The sequence below is a fragment of the Coenobita brevimanus genome, chromosome 64 (assembly GCF_032717465.1).
Source record: "Coenobita brevimanus isolate Jiangsu-jjx chromosome 64, ASM3271746v2, whole genome shotgun sequence".
NCBI classification, from domain to species: domain Eukaryota; kingdom Metazoa; phylum Arthropoda; class Malacostraca; order Decapoda; family Coenobitidae; genus Coenobita; species Coenobita brevimanus.
In genome coordinates this window covers 31,577,540-31,589,784 of record NC_137017.1, presented here as the reverse complement: position 1 = coordinate 31,589,784, position 12,245 = coordinate 31,577,540, and positions in this window count along the sequence as shown.

Sequence of the window (12,245 nt, the reverse complement as noted above, 5' to 3'; positions counted from 1 at the left end):
CGGACTATATGAGCTCTCAGCTCTCTTCCGGGAGGGTAAAAGCTGACGATCACGACCATCAAGTGATCCTGACCGACCCGGTGAATTACACACACACAGACGCACGCAGACACACACACACACACACACACACACACACACACACACACACACACAAAATCTCTCATGAGGGAGGAATATATATGTAGTACCACATAATACCATTCAGTATAGGAAGGATCTCTTGGCTTGTCGAAGATTGGAAACAGGGCGAGCATTTTTTTTTTTTTTTTTGGGGGGAGGGGGGGTCAAACACTCTTGGTTTCGGGCGATTGCATTCACTCAGAAAAGAGACAGTTAGGAATTAGTACTGTAAATTAGATGGTTATATGGGGTTCAGTGACACGAGTAAAATACACAGAAAAATATTAGATAAATACAGATATACACAGATAAAAATAATATGCAATCACAGGTTACTTCACCATTGAACAAAAAGGCAATATTCAGCCAGTTCAGAGGGCATAAATGAAGAATGCTTAGTTAACCATACGGGTACTTCAGGTTGTGGCTTATGTAGCAGAGAGAGAGAGAGAGAGAGAGAGAGAGAGAGAGAGAGAGAGGAGAAGAGAAGAGAAGAGAAGAGAAGAGAAAAGAGAGAGAGAGAGAGAGAGAGAGAGAGAGAGAGAGAGACAACGTGGCCTTTAAAACAACATTATCTACCTGCTTTTTTCTCTCCTCGTTATCACAACTGATCTACAATAATAATCATCAGCACAACATACACTAATATATATGCTAACAAAATTTAAGAAGAACAGTATGGTAATGTACTGGGTGTTGGCAGGGGTACTGGTAAAATGCGAGAAGAGTAAAATGCGAGAAGAGGTCCGTCCATAGCCGTCCTGACTCGTTCCAGGATCCCCACCTCCTTCTGGGGTCCTTTGTGTAAGGACATCTCGTTCTGATTTACTCTGTTCCCTCAAGAATACCATTAGCTCCTTTTACTGTCATGACGGCTTTCAAACATTCATTCTCTTCACAGCTACGCAATTTGATCAACTAGGAAAGGTCATGGCATAAGCGAGGGGTTTAAGTTCAATTTTCGGCTCCGCTCCAGGCCCCTGCTCTGAGCCCCAGCACCGAGGCTGTCTGGCTATACTGTTAGGCTACTTGTGGTAACTTCTCATAACTTGTTAGCCTATTCGGCAGGGCGGCCCCGACTTGCAATCACGGGGTCAGACCCTCTAATCTCCGCCAGGTAACCGAGTTGGCAGACAGTGGGGGCTGCGGACGTGATACATGGGTCATTCTTACTGTATCAATGACGATTTCATTCACCTTTGATGATGATGATAATAATAGTAATGATTCTCTCTCTCTCTCTCTCTCTTTCTCTCTCTCTGCTCCAGTATACCATTACTGACGGTACGCACATACTTTTTTAGGGGTGGGGGTGGGGGGTAATTACATGCATGGGTTTGTATAGCTGTGCATTTGTCAGTGACGCCTTATGCTCATAATTTATGCGGGATGGCTGAAGTTAATTACCTTAGCTTGACCTTCGCTTAATTACGGTACGTTTCATTCTATTCCAATTTCGGCAATATTGTTCTCACGTAATATATGACTTAAATACGAGAATAAATCCTAATCCTAATGCTAGTTTCCCTATTTACAACCTCAAATGCTGGCACTTATCGACGAAGGGAACACTTTAGTCTGCCTGCAAAATACATCTGTTTGTCTGTTGCTCTATTCAATGACATCGCATTGTTTGGGATGACCTCGATAAAATGATCTCTAGCGTATCAGAGAAAGTGGGGCCATTACCGAGTAGGAACAAAAGCACCCAAAGACAACTGTCGGGTCCACCCCTCACAGGATGTGACTTCAGGCAAAGGTGGATAGGTAGGTTGGTTGACATATGACAAACCGATAGATACTGATGGATATAGATGTCTGTACAGACAGATCGTCAAGTAAAAGTATATATAGATAGATAAATAGATAGACTGATAGATAGATAGATAGGTAAGTAGACAGATGACAAACCGATAGACACTGATAGATAAACAGATAGATGTCTGTACATATAGACATATCGTCAGGCAAAAGTAGATACAGATAGATAGATAGATAGATAGATAGATAGACAGATAGACAGACAGATACGAAGGTAGGTGGACTGGCAGCAGATAACTATACAGCTGACTTCAGACTTCAGTAATACATCCTCATCCTCATCATAATCATCACAACCTTACGTTTTTTTTCCTCCCAAACCACATGTTGATAGCGCACTTACACATGATTCCAGAATTAATCAATACATCATCATCATTCCAGCCCTAAATCTCTTCAGTCCAAGTATACATAGTGATATCGACACACCTAACATCATCACCATCACCATCACCACAAATCTGACAAAAGATGGAGTTAGGTAGGATCCAGCAACAAAGCAAAAGAAAGCATAAATATTGGAGAGCTCTAGACTTCATTACCTTGATAACTCTATTCTCACGTAAACTCCCCCAGGCGATGCACAAACTAAGCCACACCAACACATCACAGTGACGAGGACAGTACAAACAAAGCTTCATCTGGTCTCGCATCCTTTGACCACACCATCCCCTTGAATTTGACACACACACACACACACACACACACACACAGCCACCAATAACAAACCCTGCAGTCCCTCACCTGCAAATAAAACACCGGTAAACCCCCACACACCTGACACACCACACACAATTCCCGAAAAATCTTTGGTGCATTCCAAATAAAACCACAGCATTACACACTGCAATAACAATTTCCGCTTCAGCATATAATCAATTCTTAGTCTCATCTGAACACAAAGTCCTTTCAGCACTATGTCCTGTTTTAATTTTGTTCTTATCCACGTCCATACGATTTTTAGTCATCTTCGAGGAGCCTTTTCGTAGTGAAGCGATCAGAAAAAAAAAAAAAATCTGTAAACCCTGACTAAAAGGATGGCATCCATATTTTTTCATACATTTTCCACTAGATGAATACATGCCGTTTAGGTCAGACTTTTCACAGCCAAGGGGTTATAGCAACTACGCACACAGCACACTAAAGCACACCTACATATGCGTTCATCTCATTTCTAACTAGAATGGCACTTAGTAGAGCGCATACCTCCGCCAACGCCCTATCTCGCAATGCTAAAGTGAAACAAAAATTTCTGGATCCGCACCTTTATCCGGATCCGCACCAAAATTTAATGGAGAGTATTCTGGGCCAAGGCCCATTCTTCTACCAAGTTTCGTGGAAATCCGTCCAGTAGTTTTCTGTGTAATCTTGCTCACAAACCAACCAACAAACAAACGGACAGGGGTGAAAACATAACCTCCTTGGCGGGGGTAAATATCGCACTACACAACTTTGTTCCTCTAAAATGAACAAATGCTAACCACGTGTATATACCATACATTTCAACACTAGACAGTTATACACAAACACTATACGCACATCAAGCTCCTATACTCCTACAAAGAATACACACACACACACACACACACACACACACACACACACACACACACACACGTACTTATGCACTGAACTTCCCTTAATTTCTAAGCATTCCTACAAAAATATACGACACAGATATATATACGTGCAAGGGAACCCGGCGTTGCCCCGGTAACACCCTATGATCTTGCATACCTGCAATGCCTGGGACCCTGGATGGCCACAGGAGATGCCCCCGGCCTCCCATTTCACCCACCGAACCATTGTTTCTCCTTGGGCCCATGAATTCATTTCCCCAACGATTTATTTCTTATGGACCTATTCGTACCATGGACCCATTTCCATACTACTCACCAACACCACCCGCTCTGTCCACCCCACCAATCCTTCCACCCCTCCGATATTGCGTAGTTACTAATGATATGGGTGCTGAAGTATGAAAAAGTACGGTAACTGGCTACCATGTTTCCATCATGCTGACCATTATTTCTAATTAGTTTTAATCTTGGCCATCAGGGGCGCCACTTAGCAACTGTAAGGTACACATCTAAATTCATCGTAAAACGTTACACCTGTTTGGGCTGTTTTAAGGAGTTCTATATCCATCAGCATCCATTTGACAGACAGACGGACAGACAAACTTGTTCTTTATATGTACGAGTATAAGGATACATACGGTAGAACAAAGCTTCATCACTTACATAAACTTCAGCTTACACGCACATGTGAACAGACATATATTACTGGCTGACACACAACCCATCACGCCTCAATTACTCACTGACACAGTGAAAACACACCCCCACACAAGGACATATTATCACTCACTCACACACACACACACACACATGCACTCACGCTATCCATCACACACACACACACACACACACACACACACACAGAGGCATACTACCCAACACACACACACACACACACACACACACACCTACGCCCTCCACAACTCCACTAACAACTAAAGTCAGTGAACTGCAATGGGGTTCCCGTAAAAACTGCTCTTAAGGGATAAACCTATTTTTACCTCAAAACACAATACATTTCCACCACATTTACACGTGGGAAAGAGGGTTTTGATGATGATGATGACGATGATGATGATGATGAAGGTGGTGATGATGATAATCCATACTTTACCCGGTTATACAGTGGAAAATGAGACGACGAAGAGGACGACGACGACGATGATAATGCATATCACCAAGTTAAACAGTGGGAAATGAGACGACGACCATGACGACGACCATGATGATGATGACGATGACTGCGCTGAAGATGATGATAATGTGTTGCCAGTGACACATATCTACCCTACTCTGCTGACACCGTAAAATGTTAGTGGGTCGGGGGAGTGGGGTCATGGCTGAGAACGCGACAAATAACCAGGGGGAAAAACGTTATTACTGCGATCCGGGTGGGTAAATACAAGAGACCGTCCCCACTGTGGCTCACTTCTGGCCTCACACCCACCATGGTTCGTTACCATGGCTGAGCGAAGAAAGGAGAGGAGAGAGAGGAAGGAAAGGAAAGGGAAGGGAAGGGAAGGGAAGGGAGGGGAAGGGAAGGGGAAGGGAAGGGAAGGGAAGGGAAGGGAAGGGGAAGGGAAGGGAAGGGAAGGGAAGGGAAGGGAAGGGAAGGGAAGGGAATGGGAAGGGTAGGAAAGCTAAGGGAAAGCGAGGAGAGGAAAGGTGAGGTGAAGAGGGAGAGGAAGGGAAAGGAAAGGAAGGGGAAGGGTAGGAAAGCTATGGGAAAGCGAGGAGAGGAAAGGTTAGGTGAAGAGGGAGAGGAAGGGAGAGGAAGGGAAAGGAAGAAGGGGAAAGGTAGGAAAGCTATGGGAATGCGAGAGGTGGGGAGAGGAAACGTGAGGTGAAGAAGGAGAGGAAGGGACACGAAGGGAAAGGGAAGGGTAGGAAAGTTATGAGAACGCGAGAGGAGAGAAAATGAAAGGTGAAGAGGGTGGGGAAGGGAAGGGATGGTCAGGGAAGAGAAGAGATAGGAAGGGAACGGAAGTGAAATGGTGAACAGCGACGAGAGAGAAATTAAGAGCAGAGGAGGAAGGACCACGAGAACGTAATATCTTTTCTACAATATCCCTGGAAATAGTTACCATTAATTTCTTCACTATAACGATGACATGATTTTTTTTTCCTATCACCAGAAAGGCCAGTACCGTCGTGGTGGAGGCTCCCTAACACCTCTTCCTTAGTGATTTATTTTTGGATAAGGATAGCTAATATAATTTTTACGTTATTTATGCTGAGTACTGTGATATTAGCATGGCTTAAGCGATACAAAAGCGGATAGCAAGGTGTAATATGAAAAATAAATCGCTTAGAAAGAGGTGTTAGGGAGCTTCCTTAACCGACGAGAATAAGGACGCAAGACTTTATACAGCCTAGGACGGTCTTCTCGTAGTGAAGGAGTTGGAAATAGTCTGCAATAACCTTTTCTCTACGATGGCGATACTATGGAATAGGGGAGGAAGGAGGGGCTATAGGAGGAGGAGGAGAAAATGAAGGGTGGAGAGGGAAAGAAATGGAGACAAGTGGATAGGATGTAAAAAGGTGGAGAAAAAATGAGGAAGGAAGTAGGAGCTGTAATGTAATTGAGTAAAACGAAAATGATGAAGAGGTACAGTCGAGGAATCGGAGAAATACAGAGGAAAGAGACGGTGAGGAGGATGAGGAGAGGGTTGAAAGCAAATAGTGAAACAAAAAGAAGCGGAGGTGATAATGGAAAGGAAAACAGAAAAATTTTAATAGATGAAAATGAATACGACTGGGTTAGGTTTGGAAATCGCGGTGAAGCAGATCAAAGTGATGTAACAAGTGAATAAAAACAGGCACTGGAGAACTTGAAATGTGGCTTAGAAACCTACTGAAGAGATTAACTGAGGGCTTAGTGGATGGCGCACCTTTGCCACACCATGCTGAGCAGGTAGCCTGTTCATTTATTCACCCTTCGCCCCTTCTCTCTCTCTCTCTCTCTCTTTTAATCAGGTCACTCTTGCAATCGTCATCCTACAAGATCGCCGTTTTCTCCATTTGTTTCTTCCTCAAATCTGAAACCACTTCATTAAAACAAATATCACCTGGACAGCTAATTCACATACAGTGACATTTAAAAGGAGCTACTTTAACATTACAGCAGTTTTCCCCCAGTGGACAAAATCATCGGACACTAACCATGATACAATTTGCAGCTGTAGTCCAACCAAAGAACGGGTTAACAGAAACCTCGACCTCTGACCTACTGAGATCAAAATTACTCCAAGTTTTCCGCAGTTAGTCCGTAACTTTTTAATTGAGGGTTGTAATCCAGCAGAACCTCCCTGATACAATGTTGAGCAGGGCCTAGACAGGCAGCAGAAAAGACTGGTTGATGAGACGGCACTTCCCATACGAGGCATGCGCTGCCAGACATACATACTAAATGTTGTTCACTGCAGCAGTGTAGGAGAAGCTTCAGGGCAGACAAATAGCAAACGACCCGATTCATGTTGTGCAATAAGTCGGGGACTCATCATGTAATTTGGTTTCACCCTGTGCATTACTTCAGGAAGGACAAGAACCGTTCTGAACCACGCTTTGTCGGGCCGCAAAGCACTTGCTGAAGTGACAGCCGCATCTGAGTAGCTATCATCACCACCACCACCAAAATCATCATCGCAGCTACCAGCACCACCACCACCAACACAGCTACCAGCACCATCACCACCACCAACACAGCCACCAGCACCACCACAATCACCACCTACATAGCTACCAGCGCCACCACCCTCATCATCATAACAGTAACCACCACCACCATCACCACAGCTACCAGCAAACCGTCACTATCACAGTTACCAGCACCACCATCGCTATTTTAGTTACCAGCACCACCAACACTATCACAGCTACCACCAACACTATCACAGCTACCACCACCACCACCATCGTAACAGCTTCCACCACCATCATCATCACAGCTACTACTGCTACTACTACTCCTACTACCACCACAGCAACCACCACCACCACCACAGCTACCATCGTTTTCTGTTGAATAAAATTGTCTGTTCGTAGCATAAATGAAGTAAATGACATCTGACTGTAGATATATAACCCTCCCACTCCCTCTCTCGCACACACACACACACACACACACAGACACACACAGACACACACACACACACACACACACACACACACACACACACACACACACACAATTACAGTATATTAAACAGTAAGAACAAAACAGCTGGCATTACGGACTTCTTCACTGATCCTCCCCGTCCAGACACAATGAGCGCACCACAAAAAGTTAAAACTCATCCAGATTTAATCAAGCAAATGTACAAAGAGTTTAACAGCCATATTAAGCAGTTCATAAATCTTCTGGTACTTGATTTATTAAGTAGCTAACTGTGAGGGACTCCTGCTATTTACTGCGTCACGCATATGGTCTTTGGTTGGAGCGATGACGGCGGACAACAAATAATACTAAGATATGGAGCACCAGAAATAGGATTTGAACAGAGTTGTGTCCTCTCACTTGCCTCGATCTGTCTACGTCTCTCTCATCGTGGCTCTACTCTTCTCCTTCCTCTTCTTTTTCTCTCTCTCGATCTCCAGTTCTTCTTTTTCTACCACTTCCTCCTCGTCCCCCTTCCTCTCACTCAACCTCCTCTCATTGTTACTGTCTTATCTTTTTTCTCTTTCTTCCCTTTATCTCTCCTTGTGCTTTTTCCTTATTCCACTTATTTTCTTATCCCCCACCTTATTTTTCACCCTCTCTCCTGTGTTCCTCTACTTTCGCTTTACAACCTCTCCCATTCATCACATTCTTCTACCTGTCATCTTCTCATTTTTCTTCTCATTCTTCCCTCCCCCCATCTTTCCAGTTCTCCCCCTCTACCGTCTTCCCCCTTCCTCTCCCTCCCCATATTTCCTCCCTCACATTCTTTCTCTTCTACTCTATCGTCTTCCTTTCTTTCCCTCCACATTCCCACCAATTCCCTCTCTTCTCTTCATCTCCATTTCTTCTGTTGTCCCTTTTTCTCCGTTCTTCATTCCTTCCTCCTCTATCATTTTCTTCATCTTTTTTATATCCTTTTCCTTTCCTCCTCTTTTCTCTTCGTCTCCCTTTCTCCCGTTCTTCCTTCTTCCTCCATCACACCTCCACACCTTCCTCTTTTCCCTCTTCTCTTCTCTTCTTTCCGTTCTCTCAACTCGTATCATCTTCATCCATCCCTCTTCTCCCCTTTTATTTTTCCCTCCATCCTCTCTCTTCTCCCTCCCTTTCATTTTCCCTCCCTCTTCCCTCTTCCCCCTCCCTTTTATTTTTCCCTCCACCCTCCCTTTTCTCCCTCCCTTTTATTTTTCCCTCCACCCTCCCTTTTCTCCCTCCCTTTTATTTTTCCCTCCATCCTCCCTGTTATTCTGCCACCATTCCCTCCACATACACCATCCCTTACCCTCTTCATTCATTTTCCATCTTCCTTTTCACCTTCTTTCTCCTTCCTCTTCCATTATCTTCCCCACCTTCTCTCTCTCTCTCTCTCTCTCTCTCTCTCTCTCTCTCCTTCTTCTTCTTCTTTTTCTTCCTCTTCTTTTCCTTTCTCCTCTTCCTCTCTCCCTCTCGTTCTCCCTCTCCTTCTCCTCCCCCTGGCGGTCGCTGCAGTAATGGGTCGGCCTCAATGGGCAGCGGGGCGCCAAAAAATGGGTCTTCCTCATTAACCATCGTCCGGATTTCCGCGATTGAAAACAAACAGGGAAATGTTGACTTTCGAACTGCGGGAGGGTCGATAAATGGCTGACCGATGTGGAGGGAGAAGAGAGAAAAGGAAAGAAAGAAGGAAGGAAGGAAGGAAGGAAGGAAGGGAAGGAAGGAAGGAAGGGAAGGGAAGGGAAGGGAAGGGAAGGGAAGGGAAGGGAAGGGAGGTGGTGAGGAAACCAGAAGGGAGGAGGAGAGGAAGAAAGGGAAGGGAAGGGAAAAGAAAGGAGAAGGGAGGTGGAGAGGAGAGGAGAAAAGAAGGGAAGGGAAGGGAAGGGAAGGAAAATGGAAAGGAAGTAAAGGGAACCGAGAAGAGGAAAGAGGGAAGCAGAGAGAAGAGTAGAGAAGGGAGAAGAGGAAATGAGAGGAGGGGAGGAAAAGAAAGGAGAGGAGAGAAGTGACGAAGAGAAGAGGAAAGGGGAAAACAAACAGGAAGATGTTGTCTTTCAAACAGAGGGGGGATGATAAGTGACTGAGTGATGTGTAGGGAGGAGAAGAGGGGAAGGAAGAAAAGGAAAGGAAAGAGGACAGGGAAAGAAAGGGTTTGGAAGAGATGGTTAATGACAGGATGGTAAGGAAGAAGGAAATGGAGAGGTGAGAAGAGAAGAAAACAAGAAGAGGGGAAAAGAGGAGAAAACAATAATGGAGATGATGACTTTCAGACACTGGTTGGGCTAACCTGTGTGGCAGAAGAAGAGATGAGAGAAAAGGACAGTAAAGGGGAGAAGAGAGAGAAGAGAAGACGAGAAGGCAGGAAAGGAACTGGCCCACTGGGTGGGAAATGACGGGAAGGGAGGAGAAAGCTGAAGCAAGGAGAGGATTAGAGAAAAAGAACGATTAACACTTGTACACCCACGAACAAAAGTTCGTCGACAGTCTCTGCCAGGCATATGTTTCCAAACATAGCCCATAGAGGACGCAGCGCTCGTCCAACATAGTAAGGGACAAGTGAGGAGCAGGAGAGGGGGAAGGAGAGGCAAAAGGGGAGGAAGAGAGCCTGTGATGATGGTAGATAACAAATGCCGGATGTTTTATTATTATTATTATTATTATTATTATTATTATTATTATAACTGTTATTATTATTATTATTATTATAAGATAATAAGAACGAAGGACGTAATCCAGTGTTAGCCCTGAGAAAAACGGCTGACATCTTTTGTAATGTCTCTAATTCTATACAATTTTTCTTGTGTGACGGAAGCGCTACTGGAGTCTATAGGCTAAAGGTTTGATAAAGTTTAGTAACCCATAAACAACGGTTTAAATTTGATCTACATGATCAAAGAGGCCACAAGAAAATACCCATCGTCCCAAAGTTAAGGAAGTAAGAAATTAATTGTGTCATTATGTAAGGAAGTAAGAAATTAAATTAATCGTGATGGACGCAAACTAAGAGGCAAGGAGAGAGAGAGAGAGAGAGAGAGAAGTTGACAAGTGAAATACGCAAAGGGCAATGCCTAGTTTGGTGGTATTTGTGAATCATAATTACATACTTCAGGTATGAAAGAAACAGATACAGTGTTACGATAATAACTTTACAAGGTTTTAAACGTAATAATCCTTATTTTTCTGATGATGAAAAGGCAGGGTTAGTGCTGCATTTTTACATTACTGATGTTACACACATATACAGTCTCTATTTGACCAATGGCGTTGCCATGCTGCGAAGTGATCAGCCAATCCCCTTCAGTCGGAGTGGCAATTATACATAATGCCTACCAATAATACAATTATTCTGCCACCTTTCACCCTCCCATTTCTGAAGTATATATATATATTTTATATATATGTATATTTTATATATATATATATATATATATATATATATATATATATATATATATATATATATATATATATATATATATATATATATATATATATATATATATATATATATATATATATATATATATATATATTATATATATATATATATATATATATATATATATATATATATATATATTATATATATATATATATATATATATATATATATATATATATATATATATATATATATATATATATATATATATATGATTCCCAAATACTTACAGTACGACCAAACTAGGGATTGTTCTTTACGTGTTTCACTTGCTAACGTCTTGCCCCCCTCTCTCTCTCTCTCTCTCTCTCTCTCTCTCTCTCTCTCTCCTTGCCTCTTAGTTTGCGTCCATCACGATTAATTTAATTTCTTACTTCCTTACATAATGACACAATTAATTTCTTACTTCCTTAACTTTGGGACGATGGGTATTTTCTTGTGGCCTCTTTGATCATGTAGATCAAATTTAAACCGTTGTTTATGGGTTACTAAACTTTATCAAACCTTTAGCCTATAGACTCCAGTAGCGCTTCCGTCACACAAGAAAAATTGTATAGAATTAGAGACATTACAAAAGATGTCAGCCGTTTTCTAAGGGCTAACGCTGGATTACGTCCTTCGTTCTTATCTCATAATAATAATAATAATAATAATAATAATAATAATAATAATAATAATAATAATGGTGATAATAATAATAAGAAAACACCCGATGTGTTATCTATCATCGCCACAGTCTCTCCTCCTCCCCAGTCTTGTTGACTCCCTCTTCCGGGTCTTCCCCCCGTCCCGTTGCCTCCCTCTCCCTCCCCCTCTCTATCTCCTCCCTTCTCCCTTACTATGGTGGACGAGCGCTGCGCCCTCTATGGGCTATGTTTGGAAATATATGTCCGGCAGGGACTGTCGGCGAACTTTTGCTCGTACGTGTACATGATGCTTCATTTGTTGCACCCGTATGAGTGTCGTGAATCAACAGAGACTGAATGTGAAGCTTCGGGATCGGTTCTTCAATAATGTTCTCCGACAACACGGCAGAGGCTTTAAGGACTTTGATGCATGGTCGTGAGGAATGCAGACGTGCTTTCCATCTGCTCTCTTCTCTAGTTTTCAGGGCTGCCTCACCGGCAATTAGGTTTTTTTTTTTTCACCC